Genomic DNA, 19,568 nt, shown 5'->3' on the forward strand with positions numbered 1-19,568 from the left:
ATCCCTAGAGCCCATTGCAACTTTATCCGAGTGTGAGGTTGAGAGGTTATTTAATCTCTCCTCCGGGACATGAATAGAGTTAGGCATAGTTGACCTTAGATTTGGGACTATGTATGTAAGGATTTTCATGACTCACCATTGCATTGATTAGGAAGCATAATAGAAAGAGTTCTTGCACTTGGAACGATTTTCCTTAGTGAAGCATCATCCGAGTACCCCATCTTTATCGATTGCCATACCTTTTTCTTTATTCTTGCTCTCTCACTTGTTTCTTTTATTATTGAGAATTGAATCAATTTCACACTAATCACTATTGATCTTCCACATAACTAAGAATCAAATTAAGATTTTTCAGATTTTCCTACTCCCTGTGGATTCGACCCCGCTCACCCGAGATTATTACTTCGACAAACCCGTGCACTTGCGGGATATAAGCAAGGTGTACTTGTCAAGTTTTTGGCGCACTTACCAAGGAGCTAGGTATTTAGAGATACTTTGCACTTTGTTTTCATAGCTATTTCACTACACATTCGATTTCATATCTTCTTATTCTATCATCGTTCTGATTTTCGTTTTCTTTACTTTTTGTGCAGCTCTAGGTTATGACCCGAGGGAATCCATCAATATTGATTAAAGGAGACCTTGAGCTTGAACATACACTTCGAAGGAAAGAGAAAGAACCTGTATAAGAACATCCTAATTCAGCTGAGTTGGAAGTAGAAGGATTTGACAACATGGCAGAACAAAATGAGCAACAACGGACACTATCCGATTATGCCAGACCTTCAGTGTTGGGGACACAATCGAGTATTGTGCGTCCCCCAATCACAGCTCAGAATTTCGACCTAAAGCCGGCATTCATCAATATGCTGCAGAGTCCACACAATTCAACGGTTTGGCCGATGAGGATCCAAACAGTCACATAGAGAGCTTCCTCGAAGTGTGTGACATACTGAAGATAAATGGTGTGACGGATGATGCCATCAAATTGAGAGCTTCCCATTTTCCTTAAAGTGGAAAGCAAAGCAGTGGCTACACTCATTACTTAGGGCATCAATCACTACATGGGAGGAGATGGTAGAAGCTTTTCTAGCCCGTTATTTCCCTCTCGAAAAATCAGCAAAGCTTAGGAATCAGATCTCATCCTTTATGCATTTGGAATTGGAGTCTCTATTTGAGACATGGGAAAGGTTCAAGGAACTCCTGCGCAAGTGTCCGCAACATGGATTCCCGGAGTGGATGATTGTTCAAACCTTCTACAATGGTTTGAACCCGAGTACAAGTCAACTCTTCGATGCGGCGATAGGAGGTAGCTTAGGTAGCAAGACCCCCGACGAGGCACGTCAATTGATTGAGGAAATGGGGTTAAATAGCTACCAGTGGAACTCTAGGGAAAAGAAAAAGGTGGCCGGTCTCCATGAAATTGATGCAGTAACTTCATTGGCGGCCCAAGTGGAGAGTTTGAGTAAGAAGCTAGATCTTATAGCTTTGAATAGAGTTGCGACCGTGACAAATTGTACCGGTTGTGGTGGAGGACATGCTCCTTCCGATTGCCCAATCATCATAGGTGATGTTTCTTCAGTTGAGAATGTTGACTTTGTAGGTAATGGAATGAGACCTCAAGAGAATCCATACAGCAACACCTACAATTCAGGTTGGAAGAATCATCCCAACTTTTCATGGAGTAATCAAGGACCACAAAAGACCATGGGGCCATCGGGGTTCCAACAACAACAACAAGCCCCTCAAGTGGAAAACAGAATTTCAGGCTTGGAAACCCGAATGACGGAGTTGGGGAAGCACTTGGCTAGATTTATTCAATTGGCAAATACAAGGTTTGAATCTGTCAAGGCTACACTTCGCAATCACACCGCCTCCTTGCACAACCTTGAAAATCAAGTGGGGCAAATTGCGAAATCTCTTTCCGAAAGGCCACATGGAAGTTTACCAAGCAACACGGAAACCAATCTGAGAGAACATTTGAAGGAGATCGCTTTGAGAAGCAATCGTGAGGTTGAAGGATGGCTTCCGAGTTAGAAGCCGAAAGAACACGCACCCGAGGTTGTAGAGATTGAGAAGGGAGCAAACAAAGAGAAAGAGGTGGCACCCCCATCATTCAAGCCAAGACTCCCTTATCCCTCTAGATTAAAGAATGACCAAGGGGATGACCAGTATAAGAAGTTCCTGAGTTCGTTCAAGCAACTCCACATCAACATTCCTTTTGTTGAGGCTTTGGCTAAAATACCTAAGTATGCGAAGTTCCTAAAAGACCTATTGACCGACAAGAGGAAATTGGAGAAGAGTGCTTCAGTGGTGCTTGATGCTTCATGCTCGGCGGTGTTGCAAAAGAAGATGCTGAACAAGAAAAAAGACCCGGGAAGCTTCATTATTCCGTGTAACATCGGCAACTTAGGTGAGGAAATGACATTGGCGGATTCAGGGGAAAGTATCAACGTCATGCCATATACTTTCTTCTAAAAGCTAGGCTTGGGTGAGCCTAGGCCTACTCTGATGACTTTATAATTGGCGGACCGAACGGTACGACATCCGAGAGGCATCATTGATGACGTGCTTGTCAAGGTGGACAAGTATATTTTTCCGGTTGACTTTGTAGTGCTAGATGTTGATGAGGATGCAGATGTACCCTTGATACTTGGGAGACTGTTCATGCAGACTTTCTAAGCATTGATTGACATGGACGGCGGAGAGCTCATGTTGAGAGTCAGAGACGATAAGCTCACTTACCGCCTTGCTGAAGCCATGCGGCATTCTCTCGATTTTGATGACACTTTGTATTTTCTAGACACTACTGATGAGATTGTTGATGAATATATACAGGAAATATTCAACCCGGATCCGTATGAAGGTTTGTTCGACCAAGAGGAGAGCAATGAAGAAGTAATGATGCTTGGTTCGACTGGAGAGGAAACATCTACCCAGGGAATCTTGAAGAAGGTGCTCCGGAAAATGAAGAGGGCTCGAAGACACCACCGAAAATGCCCCAAGACTGTTGGAGACGTACATGAGCTAAGAAATTTGGACGAACCATTGTTTGGTGGTCCGAAGGGCGATAGTGCGCCCTTTATCCTCAAGAGACTTTGCTCATCATGCTTTCAAGTTATGGGTAAGAGGGCAACCTTCATTCATGAACCACGGTGAGGTAAGAAAGATACGTCAAGCTTAGTGACGTTAAACAAGCGCTTCTTGGGAGGCAACGCAAGTGTTTACTATTTTCGTACTTTTTAGTTTAGTCTATTTGCATGAATAAATTGTTAAGTGTTGGTGTTTCAATTTTTGAGTGCTTGTGATGTGATTATATTGTGGGATTTTAAAAGAATTCATTGTATGTTTTATTGAGAATTGGCAAAGTTTGGTCGTTTGAGTTCTATTTTGTGTTTTTATCTGGTATATCTTGCACAATAGGGCAGGCTCTGAGTGTGTAAACATGTTCAGACTAGTTCTGCAAAGCCTGCAGGTTTTTCTAAGTCATCCAGAGAAAACACACGGGCGTGTGGAAATTCCACACACCCATGGGTGTGTACTGTGAATTCTTCCAGAGAGGGCACAGGGGCGTGCGGCTGCCCATGTGGATGACCATGCGATTGGCGCACGCCCGTGGGTAATTCCACACGGGTGTGTGACTTCCTGCAGAGTTGGGCAGATTTTCCCGAGAACACAAAGGGGCGTGGACTCGCCCCTGTGGGTGACCTTGTGAACCACACACGGGCGTGGGTAATTTCTGCACGCCCGTGCGAAACTCTCCAGGTTGCTCCCTCCATCCCTAGAAAACACAGGGACGTGCGGCCGCCCCTGTGAGTGGAGGCATGTGAATGCCCACGCCCGTGGGGAAGTTTCGCACGGGCGTATGTGCGACTTGATATTTTTCTCAGATGACCAGGGAAGCTACAGGGGCGTGCGTCTGCCCCTATGGGTCTGGCGCAAGGGCGTGGGTATTTTATGCACGTCCGTGTGAGATCAGTCAGGGTCAAAAGAGCGTTTTCCCGAGAAAGCAGAGGGACATGTATACGCCCCTGTGGCGCTCTCGAAGTAAGGTGCATGAGCGTGGGTAATTTCCACACGCCTGTGGGGATACACAGAATTCCAAGAGACGCGATTTTCTCCTTAAAAACCTTGTGATCCGTCTCATTCTTCATCTCCAGTCGCCGGAAAACGGTTCCCGATTATCTTTCCGACCCTTCGTCGCTATTTGGAGGAATTTTCTTCGTTAATCTTACCGAATTTCAGACGTTTTCATATTCATCTCTTCGGTAATCCTTTTATCCTCTTTTCTTCGCCAATTATGGTTTTTCACGGGTTGAATGCTTTTAAATGCGAGTTTTCATGCATGGTGGATGTGTAGTAAGCATTTAGAAGTCATTTTATAATTGAATTGTTAAGATTTGTTGTGCACCCGTGCGGGAGTTTCACGCTTTGCAGAGCCACACGGGCGTGGGTAATATCCACAGGCCTGTGTGGAATTCTGCAGCATATTGCTTCTGAGATTTTTTACTGTTTTCGTCTTCTGCACTCCAGCTATGGCACCTCGAGCGAAGAAGAACGAAGTTAAGCGCCTCAGACTTACTTCACCCGAGCCAATACATATGGAATTCACGAACCCAGAGTATCAGGCTCGCTTCGAGGGACTTTCAGCACTCGGGTTTGTTTAGACTTTCTTTGCGGATGTACAAGTGCTTCAACAGATTCAGCAGGGTGATGAGGTGATTAATGAGATTGATGAGATGCTGGCAGTAGGAAGCTGGAGGAGGCTGCTGATAATTAGTGAACCAGCTTACCGCACACTTACGCTAGAGGTTTTAGCTTCCTTCGAGTTTCGATTGCTACATGGGAGAGTTGACACTACAAAGGCGATACAATTTTGGGTATTCGGACATCCATTCTCTATGAGCGTCACTGAGTTTTCGATTAGGATGGGCTTGTACGATGTCGCTTATACAGGTGCCATGGATTATGGCCGACTACCAGTAGAATTTCCAGTGTCAGTCACCCCATATCATGCATACAGAATTTTGTGTGGGCGTGGGGAGTATGAACCGGGATTATCGAAGGCTTCTAGTTTGTCCCAGTTCAGTTACAAATACGTACATGCAGTCATCAGCTGGTCCATGATAGGTCGAGCAGATAACATAACCGCTTTGACCAGACTGGATCTGCTTTTCTTATACTCCATTGCTCGCAATATACTACTTCACTTAGGGTGCATTCTAGCAGATGTTTTGCAGTACCAGGGTCGTTCGACGAGAGTGGGTCTACTATTTGAGGGCCCTTATATCACCAGACTCATTCTAGGAATGGGTTTGGACGACACTCTACGTGGTGCTGAGAGGATAGTTGTGCCCACCGCTCCTACGTTCGATACGATCAGGATGATGCGTTTGGTACGGAGGTTTGGGCTAGGGGTTTATATTCTCACTCCAGCTTCCGCTGAGACCACCAGAAGCGAAGGAGATACTACGGGGGGTGTCCAGCAGACTCCTACATCTTTCTGTAGCACTAGGTATTTGAGCCTGTGATTGTATCGAGAGGCTGGAGACCGATGTTAGAGAGATTCGGACTAAGATAGAGATGCTCCGGGCTTTGCAGTCGACTCAGTACACAGATCGTATGGCCCGATTCGATTTCCTTCGAGATCTCCTGAGACCCGGATCATCAGTGCCTCCAGCACCTTCATACTCGGCCCCAGCACCAGAGGACCCACTATATGCTTCCACTTCAGCAACAGCAGCAACGTAGTCCGAGAGCGACTTCGACACTTGACCTTTCTTTTACTTTCATGCATTTTACTTTATCTTATTTTCTTGTTTTTAGACTTGTTCACTTAGAAAGGATTTTCCTTCTGAGTTTATGTTATTTTGCATTATCGAGTTGTATTCATTGCTTCATCTTTTATACACTCGAGTTATTTTTGTATTTCTTGAGCTTCACTAAACCCCTCGTGTATGCGTACAGATGGTCTTGTCTTCTTGGAAATTGAGACTTAGTCATGGGCACGGCCAAGATGCTTTGGCACTTGGCCTTGCGAGCTTTACAACCCGTTGGAACACTACTCCCAATGAATTAGCTTCATCAAACGCAACACTAGGAGTCAGGGGAGTATTGTTTTCATTGCTTCTGCCACATCTATTTTTTGAATGATATATTTTGAGTGAGCTTGCATGTGTACATTGAGGACCATGTACAATTTAAGTGTTGGGGGGAGTTTCATAATGCGCACATCTTTTCTATTGTTCTTAATTGATATATGCTCACATAGCCAATGGCGGTTCACCTTAGTTGCAATGTTTGTATTCTTAAGTCTAGGAGAATTGTTAACATTGAATATTTTTCATGCTCTATTTCTTGCTTGAATTTTTTAGGAATTTTCGCCCGATTTACACTTAGTGCACTACTCATTCTTTGAACTCTATTGGAAACTCATGTTGAGGTTAAAGGGACTAGTTAGGTTTACTTCTTTTTAAAAAATAAAATAAAAAAAAAATAAAAAAAAATGGAAAAATGAAAAGAAGGAACAAAATAGTCTTTTGTTTATTTGTATTTGTTGGGTGGAAAGAGCTACCACCTATGAAGCATGAAGCTACTCTCACAAGTCGGATACTAGTTATGCCCTAATGAGAGAAAGAGCTATCTCATAGGATGAGTAAAAGCTACCACCCGGGTAGAAAGAGCTAACACCTCGAAAGTGTGAAAGCTACCTTAGCGGCCGCTTTGGAAAGGGCTACCTTAGAGGATGTGTGAAGCTACTACCATCTTTTAAAATTTTTATCACTTGTGTAGATAAATAAGTCCCTTGCACTTAGAACTTTAAGGAGTATAACTTGGGGTGTTTTGAGTGAGTTCACACACTTACACGAAATTCGGGTTTGTTATCCTTTTTGATTCAAGTTTTTAGCTAAAGCATTGATTTTTTCGTATTTAGTGTTGAAATTTTCCATACTTCTAGAATGCTATCTTTGTATACTTTGGTGAACCTAAGTCCAAGCACTTTCAACAATTTCTTCATTGATGCACAGAATGTTTTAATGTTTGCTTGAGTACAAGCAAAAGCTTAAGTGTGGGGGAGTTTGATAAGTGCTTGATGCGATATGAATGCTGAAGCATTCATTCCTTATGTTGAGCATTACTTTTCTCAGGTTTTTACATTAATATGTGTTTTTTTATGTTACTTTTTATGCGGGTAGGGTTGTGAGGCCGAGTATGAAGGAAATAGGCCAATGTCGATCATAATGCACCTATTTTGGAGGAGATCTTGCTAAGGTTCAAACGCGAAGACATAGGTCAGGTGTGAGATGCTAGAGTGTGTGCCAACCTCCTCGTATTCGAGTGAGCACATTCATTTGGAGGGGCACAAAGGCAGTCAAACTCGAGCATTCTGATTTATGCATATGAGAACAAGAGATCCACCAACATGCACATCATTGAAGAGGCAAGTGATTTACGACGTAAACGTGTGCCCGTTTGCGTTACCCCAATGAAAGTATGGAATTCGGGAGTATTTCCAGCAGAGTACCGCAGCAAGTTACTGCAGTAAAACATTGTAGCAAGTACTATAGCAGCCCGGCCGAGAAATCAGAAAAACAGAGAATCCACACGAGCCTGTGGAAATTATCCACGCCCGTGTGGAAATTCCACATGGGCGTGTGACATCATACACGCCCGTGTAGTTGCCCGATTCCAGCCCTATTTAAAGCCGATTTCAGCCCCGATTTCATTATTCTTTTCTCCATCTTTTCCCCAACTTGTGAGAGGGTTTCGGCAAGGGTTTTGAGGGGTATTGGCTAAGGTTTTTTTGATGTTCTACGGCTCCGACATCGTGATTCCATTAGGAAGAAGGTTGGTAGGGGAGCTCCGATCGAGGCATATCCTATACCGGATGACGGAATCCTTGGACGACGAGTAGAGGACTTTCCACAAGACTATCGACACGACCATCGAGGGGGTTTCTTTATGGATTCATTGCTTTTACATTCAATTTCTTTGATTGAACTTAGCTCCATGGAGAGCTAAACCCCTAGTGGGTACTTGGGTGATTGTGAACCCTAGGATGTACTCGTTTCATTGAACTTCTTTATTATGCTTTCAATAAATTGATGTTTATTGTGAGTTCCAACCTTGAATGCTTGATTGTATGAACATTTCCCCTAGAGTGACACTAGGGTTGAGAGTTCTTGTTGGTAACCTTGTGAGTGAGTGACACACCACGAGCGTTAGACAAAGCTAGGTTGGAGAGGGTTGAGAGGGTGAATCGAGAGGTACAGGAGCGTCCCCTTTCCCCTCCGACGTGATAGATTCTACCTCCGTTCCTTGAGTTCTTTGCGGCCATAATAGAGTGAATGGTCTAAGGGATGAACCACCGCTGGGGCCTAGTTGCGTGTGCAATAGAGTGAAGCGTTGAGGGGATCTTGGTATCTAGGGCTTAATTGTGGCTAAGGGCCTTCCGCCTGGACCAGAGGGTTAGGTCTATAATTAGGAAGCGATTTATCACTTGGAATCCCTAGAGCCCATTGCAACTTTATTCCAGTGCGAGGTTGAGAGGTTATTTAATCTCTCCACCAGGACATGAATAGAGTTAGGCATAGTTGACCTTAGATTTGGGACTATGTATGTAAGGATTTCCATGACTCACCATTGCATTGATTAGGAAGCATAATAGAGAGAGTTCTTGCACTTGAAACGATTTTCCTAGGTGAAGCATCATCCGAGTAACCCATCTTTATCGATTGCCTTACCCTTTTCTTTATTCTTCTTCTCTCACTTGTTTCTTTTATTATTGAGAATTGAATCAATTTCACACCAATCACTATTGATCTTCCACATAGCTAAGAACCAAATTAAGTATTTTCATTCCCTACTCCCTGTGGATTCGACCCCACTCACCCGGGATTATTACTTCGATAAACCCGTGCACTTGCAGGATATAAGCAAGGGGTACTTGTCAGCGTGAGATTGAGAGATTTCTCCGTCGGGACCTTGTACAGGACTAGTACCAGTTTCTTAGAAATGAGGACCGGTTGTTCTTGGATTACCTCAACTCATTAGACTCGGTTTAGGAGCATTTAGCGAATCTTGAACTTCATGTTAGATCGTAGGGGGAGCATTGCCCGGGTAGCTCATCTTTATTGATTGAGATTCTCCCTCCATTTCAACATTTCATATTCGTCTCTGGTATTTATTTCTTCACACATTAGATCACCACACCTTTCCTTTTATCATTAGGCTAGAAAGCAGAGAAGAAGTTAGTTCTAGTAGCCTTGTTCCCTGTGGATTCGACTACCCGACTCACAGGGTATTTTATTACTTCGACACTCGTGCACTTACGGTACACACACGCATATTCGGACATGTCAATTACTATTCTTTTCATGATTAGTGTACATTGGGGACAATGTACAACACTAGTTGTGGGGATGGGTGTATTTCATGTATTATGGTCATTATTTGCATGCTAGTGTTACCTATAATGGCTTGTTCATTATTGTAAGACTCTTCTAGCATTGTTTAATGATTGATGTGAGTTACATGCTTTTTGTGCTCTATTGAATCCTGTTTCACCTCGAGTATTTTCTTGTGCATTGAATCTTGTGTTGATGCCCAGGAAATATCCAACATGACTACTCTAACTCTCTTGTATGCCTAACACACAACTTTGAGTACTTGGCCTTTGAACACTAAGTTCTATCTTTCAATGAACTCTTAAGAACTTCTAAGTCTTGTTGAGCTAGCCCTAGTTTTGTGGAATTTAATGTAGTCTAAAGACATGATATAGGGTAAATAAATAAAAAGAAGAAAAAATGAGTCTTTGTCAGTATTCCTCTGCTAATGAAGCATGAATGTGTCTATGTAGACTGTAATCGAGTATTTAGGTGGCTCTTGTGCTTAACTAGCATGTGCATCCTCCAGAAAGATTTTTTGGTGAAGTCTACATTAGTCGGACTAAAAAAAAATAAAATAAAATAAAATGAAATAAAAATAAAAACCCTAGTGATCTTACTGACTACCTATTAGAGGTTCTGAGAAGAAAAAGGGAGTTAGTTCAAGTTCGTTACTTATAAGGATCTTACCTATTCATTGAAGTAGCACTTAGCACTCTAAGACTTAGTATTCTTTGTTTGTGGAGTAACTAGCATCTAGAGTTGTACTAATCGAAGTCAGTAGGTTGGACCAGATTAGGGTAAATGAGATACAAGGTTCACACACATGGCACAGACATATAAGAGGTAAGACAAGATCTTTCTGTTGTGCTTACTGTTTGTAACTCATTATCTGTACATCATTTTCCAATGCTTATAGATTCTTATATTTATTTGAGTCGGAGGTGATACATTTAGCCACTTATCATTATTTTTCTTTCATGATTTGTTTGCTTGGGGCAAGCGAACGCTTAGGTGTGGGGATATTTGATAAGTGTCTAAATGTACGTATTTTAGTATATGTATTTATTATTGTTAGCATGTACTTTTATAAGGATTGATGCCCGTTTTATGCTTAATCGAGTATTATTTGGTTCACATTGTATGAAAACGCAATGGAAGACACGGAGATACGATTTGGGCCGAAAAAGAGAAGAAAATCTGTCGCGGTACTGTAGCGCATTTACTATAGCAAATTACTGTAGCTGGACTACTTTAGTAGTATTGTTATAGCAAGATTATTGTAGCAACCACTGTAGCTCCTAGATGATTTTCGAGGCAGGAATTGATCCAAGCCATACAGCCTCAATGTTGCCCAGGATGAACACTGTGGCAAGAGAAGATGTGGTTTTGCTTGATTCATACTATCTCAATAAGGCCATCATAGACCCGGTATGGACCTCCTCATTGACCCGGTATGGATGGCTTTTTGGGGAGTTTGGAGTCTTATTTTTGAGCCTCATACAGCCTCCACTTGGAGGGTATGCTTTGGGGGTATAAGGGAGCATTTGGAAGGTTTCTTAAAAAAACTATTTGGGCAACCAACACTTGGGAGGAAGAAGGAGGAGAATGAAGACATCTTTAGAGAGCTTTGCTTGAGGTTTGTAGGTGATCAAGGGCTTGAACTACAAGGGGAGAGCTTCATCATCAAGGGAGGAGCGAGCATACGGCATTCATTGGTTTAGAGGAAGTGTCATTCGGCAGTTATTGCTCTTCTTCATCATTATTCAGACTAGGGGATGCCACTTATGCATTTGTTTCTTCTTTTTATTTAATTTGTTATACTTATTTGTACGATGGCACACTAGACCCCCAAGGCCACCGGATGTAGGTGAACCTTATGGGGTTCATCATGTATTTTGGATGCTATAGTTTTATTTGAAATGCATTGGGTTGATTTATGTCTTGGCTCATTCTTCTTCATGACTAGAACTATAAAACAGAGAGATCCTTAGTTCTTTGTTGAGTTGTACATGTTTGATATGACCTACTCGCATGTACTAGATCATTAATGAGCTAGAAGGGCTATTCTTAGATTGACATGCTGAGAAATTGGATGTCGGTAGCTCCTCCAAATTTGAAGAATGGACTTAGGGTAAGTGTGTCCTTATTGCTGGATTTCCCTACACCTCATGCGATCGTAGAAACATGATCAGGGAGAGATCTTTATTGACATTCTTATGGGATTAGTATTCAACCACCGAGAAATTGGGTTTGGACTAATCTTGAGATCCTTCAGTATAAATCACCCCTGCCTTGCTTTTATTGTGCATCCATATATCATGATGAACCCTCAAGGGGATCCTCACTCCTAGGCCTCTGTATCTCATTGTTGCTCTGGTGATCTCCTGTGTTGGTTGTACTGTTTATTCTTGTAAGTTGTTTATGTTATTACACTTGTTAGAGTAGTAAAAGATGCTTAAATTGTAAGGTTAGAAAAAAGGTGATGGAAAGAGTAATAGGAGCTCCTAAGACCATGGAATACGATCCCCTGTGTCACTCACAGTGTATTACTTGGAGATCCCATACATTTGCAGGGCGAGTAATCAGCATAACAGTGTATCATGGTACATAGCTGATTGAGGCCAAAAAGGCATAAAGCACCATGGGTATGGGAAGCAATCCACGACCATGGAGTTGTCCCGATTTCAACCTTTTAAAGACATTTTAGGTAAAGCAGTTATATCTTTTGTTGGGTTTTCTTGGAGAGGAAAGAAAGAGGCTTGGAAAAGGATTTCATTAGAGATCAAATCCATCCAAAGAGAAGTTCTAGCATCATCCACCTTGGACCACACCATCATCCATACCACCAGAACATATTTGGAAAGTATCATTCGGCATTCTCAAGACTTCATCATTGAAAGCATCATTCAACCATCAGAGGGCCGGTCTACAGAGCTTTCACCATGGACTTTGAGGGAATGTTTTTGCTTTCTTTGATGTATTTGATGCTTATTCTTTTTTGTGGAATGCATTGCTCCATGAGGAACTAAACTATTGTTGGATGCTTAGTTGTATGACACTAGGGTTGTATTTGGTTAATTTAATTCATATTTTTCTACTTCTTGTTGATTTGAGTTTCAACCTTGTGGTTAATTGCCACACTTTCATTTTTAGCTAAATCTCAGCTTGTGTCTTAAGGTCGCCCTAGTGTTGAGTTTGAAAAACCTACTAGGGCTAGATCTACAAAGGATGGAGATGATTGAGAGGGTAAAACCTTAGGTAAAGGAGAACCCCTTTCCCCTTTGACTTGATCACATCTACCTTCACATTCGCATAAGCATTAGGTAATTGATTAATTTCCCGCAAGTGTACGGGGTCGCCAAGTAATACCTTGAGCGAGGGCCCAAGGATCATATTCCACGGGGCTAAGGAGCTCCTATTACTTATTCATCACCTATTATCTAACCTTACAACTTAAGCATGGTATACTACTCTAATACATGCAAGAATGTAAATAGCGTACAAGTATAACAATTCAAAGGCAAGCAAGGAGATCACAAAAGCAATGATAGGCCTAGGGACGAGGATCCCGATGAGGGGTCATCATGATGTATAGATACATAAGAATAAAATAGCGAAGGTGATTTAGACCGATGGACCTCAATAATAGTTCAACCCCTATTTTTGGGCGGTTAAACCCTAATCCCGTACAAATGATGACAAGGATCTCTCCTTAATCATATTCCTATGATTGCATTAAGTGAATGGAGATCACGCAACAAGGATACACTTAACCTAAGTTTATCCTCATGGTTCGGAGGGGCTACCTACATCCAATTTCTCGGTATGTTGGTCAAAGATTACCCCTTTTAGCTCATTAACGATCTAGTACAGGCGAGTAGGTCACGTTTACGTGTACAACTCGAACAAGAACTAACAATTTCTTCACATAATAGTTTCTAGGCATGAAACACAATGAGCCAAGCCATAAATCACACCAATACATTCCAAATATAAGTGTAGCATCCAAAATACTTGATGAACCGCCCCAAGGTTCACCTACATCCTGTGGCCTTGGGGGTCTAGTGTGCGATGATATAAACAAGTATCTCAAACTCAACAAAAATAAGAAGTAAATGCATAAATGGCACTACCTAGTCCGAATGATGATGAGGATGGAGAATGCTGGCCGAATGACGATTCCTCTAACCCAAGGAATGCCGAATGCTCCTCCTACTTTAATGATGAAGCTCTCCCCTTGAAGTTCAAGCTCTTGATCTCTCCAAGCCTCAAGCCAAAACACTCCCAAGAATGATGTCTTCGTTCTCCTTTTCTCTCCAAAGTAATGGCTGCCTTGAGTCCTCCCAAAAGTCTCTCAAATGGCCTTCAAGATACCCTCATATACCCCAAAACGTTTCCCGCAAATTGACCTCTACATGGGTGGTATACTGGCTCAAAGAGGACCTCATTGAGGTGGTATACTGGCTCAATGAGGAGCTCATTGAGGCCATTTGGGGAAGGCAAAGTACACAAAAAGTTCTCAGAATAGTCTCTATACTGGCTCAATGAGCACCTTATTGAGCCAGTATACCTTCAAGCAAATCATCTTCTATAATAGCTGCAGTAATCATCCCGAGCAGCATTGAGTCCGTATGCAATGGTTCAATTTCTGACTTGAAAAACTCTCCATGTGCTACAGTGGCAGCTACGATTTTGTATCTTCGTGTTCTTCACTTTTTCGCCCTGGTTTTTCTTCTCTTTATCACCGAAATTGTATCTTCGTGTTCTCCATGGTGTTTCTGAGCCCTGCAAAGAAAATAACATATGATTATGCACAAAACGGGCATCAAATACTTATAGAAATATATGCTAAATACATCAAATATGTACACTAAAATACGTACATTTAGACACTTATCAGTAATCATATGAACCCAAGTGAAAATAGAGATTACCGCCATGGTTGTACAGGATTAGAGGTTAATTATCTTGAGAAAGCTTTTAAACTATTTTTTGCAGTCTTCTTGATCATTTGGGATCCCTGATAGATGCTTGTGTGATATGAATGCGAAACATTATTTCCTTATGTTGAGCATTACTTTTCTTTTGGGTTTTAACACTAATATGTGTGTTTTTATGTTACTTTCATGCAGGTAGGGTTGTGAGGCCGAGTATGAAAGAAAGAAGATAAAGTGGATCATAATGCACCGATTTTGGAGGAAATCTTGCTAAGGTTCAAATCGCGAAGACATAGGTCGGGTGTGAGATGCTAGAGTGTGTGCCAACCTCCTCATATTCGAGTTGGCACATCCATCTAGAGGGGCACAAGGGCAGTCACACTTGAGCATTCCGACTTATGCACATAGAACAAGAGCTCCACCAACTTGTGTATCATTAAAAAAACAAGTGATCCACGACGTGAACATGTGCCCGTTTGCGTTACCCCGATGAAAGTATGGATTCGGGAAGCCGGCCAAGAAAACAGGAATTCAGAGAATCCACACAGGCGTGTGGAAATTATCCATGCCCGTGTGGAAATTCCACATGGGCGTGTGAAACATCCACATGCTAGGGTTTTGGAAAGGTTCTACGGCTCCGACATCGCGCGTCATTTGGAAGAAGGTTATTGGGAGAGCTTTCGTCGGCACCAATCCGGCGAGATATATCCTAGGCCGGACAAAGGATCCCTTGCGATGAGTAGAGGACTCTCCACAAGACCATCGGCACAACCATCGAGGGGGTTTTTCTATGGATTCATTGCTTTTACATTCTATTTCTTTGATTGTATTTAGCTCCATGGAGAGCTAAACCCCTAGTGGGTACTTGGGTATTTGTGAACCCTAGGATGTATTTGTTTCATTGAATCTCTTCATTATGCTTTCAATTAATTGATGTTTGTTGTGAGTTCCAACCTTGAATGCTTGATTATATGAACATTTCCCCTAGAGTGACACTAGGGTTGAGAGTTCTTGTTGGTAACCTTGTGAGTGAGTGACACACCAAGAGCGTTAGACAAAGCTAGGTTGGAGAGGGTTGGGAGGGTGAGTCGAGAGGTACAGGAGCGTCCCCTTTCCCGTCTGACGTGATAGATTCTACCTCCATTCCTCGAGTTCTTTGCGGCCATAATAGAGTGAATGGTCTAAGGGATGACCCTCCATTAGGGCTTAGTTGCGAGTGCAACGGAGTGAAGCGTTGAGGTGATCTTAGTATCTAGGACTTAATCGTGGTTAGGGACCTTCCACCTGTACCAAAGGGTTAGGTCTATAATTAGGAAGAGATTTATCACTTGGAATCCCTAAAGCTCATTGTAACTCTATGCGAGTGCAAGGTGTTGAGATTGTTCGATTTCTCCTCTGGGACATGTATAGAGTTAGGCATAGTTGACCTTAGATTTGGGACTATGTAATAAAGGATTTCCAAGACTCACTATTGCATTGATTAGGAAGCATAATAGAGGGGTCTTGCACTTGAAGCGATCGTCCTAGGCGGAGCATTATCCGAGTACCCCATCTTTATCGATTGCCTTACCTTCTCCTTTACTCGTGCTCTCTTACTTGTTGATTTTACTTGTGAGAATTGAATCACTGTCACACTTATCACTACTGATTTTTCACATAGCTAAGAAGCGGATTAAGTGCTTTTATTCCCTACTCCCTGTGGATTCGATACCCGCTCATCCGGGATTATTACTTCAACAAACCCGTGCACTTGCGGGATATACGCAAGGGGACCTTGTCAATCCTTAAATTGCATTGCATTCATAGGTGGTTAAGCAAAGAAAGTGTAGAAAGTATGATCAGTATATTTCAAGATTACCATGACTTATCTCAACATGAGTAGAAAGCATGTGTTAAATCCCGTACTTCATGTTTATACCCCTAGGGCGATCAACACCCGAGCATCCACTCTTGTCCATATTATTTTCTCATTTTATATTACTCTTGCACCTCTTAATTTTCTACTTCTTTAGTTTAATTATATTTGAATCCAATAACTTGGTTAAGGCTAGATAATAGAGAAAGAGTGATTGACACACCTCTTGCATGGGTATACAACAAATGCATAGGTGTCAAAGTAATAAAGTACCCAACGAGTCGGGAAGTTGAATCCATAGGGAATAGGGTTTCTAGTCCTAATTGCTTCTCTGCTATCTAGCCTAATGATCAATGTGATAATGTGATGATCTAGTGTACAAAGAAATAAATACTAAAGATGAATATGTAAGGGTAAAATAGAGGGAGATCTTTATCAGTAAAAGTGGCGTATTCAGGTAATGCTCACTTAGGATGCAGGAATTAGGTACCAGGTGTGCAAAGTGTTTCTACAATGAGTAGGTTATGTGGTGAAAATCCAAAGATAATCGGATCCTACTTCCATATCACTAATACTAGTCCCAGGTTCTGGCAGAGAAATCTCTCAATTTCAGCACCTCACATCACATATTACCGCATAACACTCTACGGATTCCAAAGCATGTATCAGATTGCTAGGAATAGACCTAACCTTACCTCTAGGTTGAAAGGTCCCTAACCCCTTACGAGGTCCCGATGGAGAACTCTGTCAATATCAACACCTCACACCATATATAGTTGCTTAGAGCTTAGGGAATAGAGAGATAAAATACACCAATTAGAAGGGAAAGGGGACGCTCCACTATCTCATGACTCACTCTCTCAACCCTCTTTAATCTAGAGGTTCAACTCTAATGGAGACCTCTCTCTCACAAAAGTGAACAAATCTTGCAAACCAAACAACCATAAGATCAATAAGGCAAGCAAGATTGAAACTCTACCAAACTTAGATTAAATAGAAACATAAAGCAAATACGCACAAGATTAGAATCCTAGGGTTCACAAGCCCAAATAACCTCTAGGGGTTTAGTTTTCTATGGAGCAATATACAAAACTAACCATCAATGAATAAAAGTATATAAAAACCATAGAAATAAACCCACCCTATATATGAACTGATGGCCATAGTGGAGAGCTTAGACATCTTGATGGAATCCACTTCGAAGCTTGGGTCACCGGTGGCTTCCTTGATGCTATGACAGAGGAGGAATCGATCAAATTTGGTGAAGAAACACATCCTAAACCATAAAGACCTCCTCTCCAAATCCCAGCCACCTCACATCTCAAGTGCCGCACAAAAGATATCCAAAGAATATTCTAAAATGGTTATTTATAACCTGAAATCAGGCCATCATGTTCCTTCACTTGACCGTGTGGGCCATAGAATTAGCCACATGATAGGGTGGAAATTTCACAAGGTCTCATGAACAATTGTTTGCTATAATACTGTTATAGCGATTTACTATAGTTATTTGCTACAGTATTTGCATAAACAAGGCTCCAAAACACTTATTCTCTTAAGGCCACATGGATGGGACATCCGCGTGGTAGGTATGAGGCTTCTTGTCATCTAATTATCATTGGCAAAGCTCTTGAAGTCTTCACACAAGTAGGGACAAGGTAATGTGGCTGCCTTTGTGCCCTTCAAATTCACAATCTAACTTGAATTCTCTTGGAAGTTGTAACACGCCCTTATGTGTATGAACTCTACTTGTGTCTTGATCCTTATGTCTCACAAAGGACTCCCAAAATGTGTCTCATGACATATCTTTGCATCCTTTTTTTCTCTCAAGGCCTTCACAGCCCTATTTGCACAAAGGAACACCAAATACTATTTATGAGACATAAAACACAATAAAAATGATGCTCAATGCAAGTAAAATACATAAAGAAATATGTTCACTCAAGCATTTATCAGTGATTACTAGTACTTTTTATTTCCCGAGTGGATTGAACTACCAGATCTTTGGGTATTTATTACTTCAACACTCGTGCACTTGCAATACACACTTGTAAAGGGGCATGTCAAGTTTTTTTAGCGCCGTTGCCGGGGAAATTGAGATATTTGGAAAGCTTATACTTTCTTAATATAGCTATTTCATTTTTTGTAATTTAGATTTTCTTTTATAGTTTTTTTTGTGTATATATCCGTTCTTATTTTTTCTTGTATAGATTTCTTTTTGTATATGTATTTATACTATTGATTTCTTTCATTCCCTAATGTCCGTTAGCTAATTTTGGCCTTTTGTACCATAGGAATATGTTCAACATGGTCAAAATAGTTCAGAATTTTGTAAGTATAATGATGGATGTGGAAGAGAAGATAAACCATTTTATCCATCAACTACCTTCCAACTATGAGCATAACACATCCCTTGCATGTGTGTACTGTAAATACACAGGTTGTCAAAGTAATAAAGTTCCTCAGTGAGTGGATAGTCGAATCAATACGGAATAGTGCTCATACACACAAAAATTGCTATTTAATTATAGTGAAATGATTGAGGACTTGTGTGAACAATATCAATGCAAATAAAAGTAACGAAAAGAAAAGAAGTGCAATAGGGATAAGGAGAGGTAATCAATAGAGAGATGGGGCACACGGCCATTGCTCACCCTAGGACTATTATTTCAAGTGCAAGACTAATCATTATGCCTCCTAACTGATGCTTAAAGAGTCATGGACCTCCAAAGACACATGGTCCCAAACCTAATGTAAAGCGTGACTAATTGATAAGTACTTGTGCGATAAGAATATAAAGTGTTCTTTCCTTGTGTTGAGCATTACTTTTCTCGTGTTTTAACACTGATATGGGTGTATTTATATTACAATTATGCAGGTAGGGTTGTGAAGCTGATTATGAGATAAAGAAGTCAATGCGGGTCATAATGCACTAATTTGGAGGAAATCTTGCTAAGGTTCAAAAGCGAAGACATAGGTTGGGTTCCAGATGCAGGAATGTGTGCCAACCTACTCGTACTCGAGTTAGCACAACTATTTGGAGGGGCACAAGGGCAGTCACATTCAAGTATTCCGGCTTGTGCATATAGAATAAGATCTCGACCAACATGTCCGTTATTAAAGAAGCAATGCGATCCACGACATAAATGTGTGCATGTTTGGATTATCTCGATGAAAGTATGGATTTGGAAGTATTTCAGGCCAGTACCGTAGCAAGATATTGTAGAAATTATTGTAGCAAAAATATTGCAGCAACACTGTTCATAGCCGGCCGAGAAAACAGAAAAACAGAGAATCCACACGGGTGTGTGGAAATTCCACACGGATGTGTGAAAAAACCACAGGGGCGCCCATGTGGGCATGTGGATTCCCGATTCCAGCCCTTTA

General features: G+C 41.5%; 1 non-coding gene across 1 annotated transcript; it reads right to left on the bottom strand.

Annotated features, from left to right (window-relative positions):
- Positions 1-1,122: 1,122 nt before the first annotated feature.
- On the bottom strand, positions 1,123-1,229 carry LOC120266272. Its single transcript, XR_005538117.1, has one exon. It is a non-coding gene; the product is annotated as a small nucleolar RNA R71 (small nucleolar RNA).
- Between the last annotated feature and the right edge of the window lie 18,339 nt (positions 1,230-19,568).

Source organism: Dioscorea cayenensis, chromosome 1 (genome assembly GCF_009730915.1).
Source record: "Dioscorea cayenensis subsp. rotundata cultivar TDr96_F1 chromosome 1, TDr96_F1_v2_PseudoChromosome.rev07_lg8_w22 25.fasta, whole genome shotgun sequence".
Lineage (NCBI taxonomy): Eukaryota > Viridiplantae > Streptophyta > Magnoliopsida > Dioscoreales > Dioscoreaceae > Dioscorea > Dioscorea cayenensis.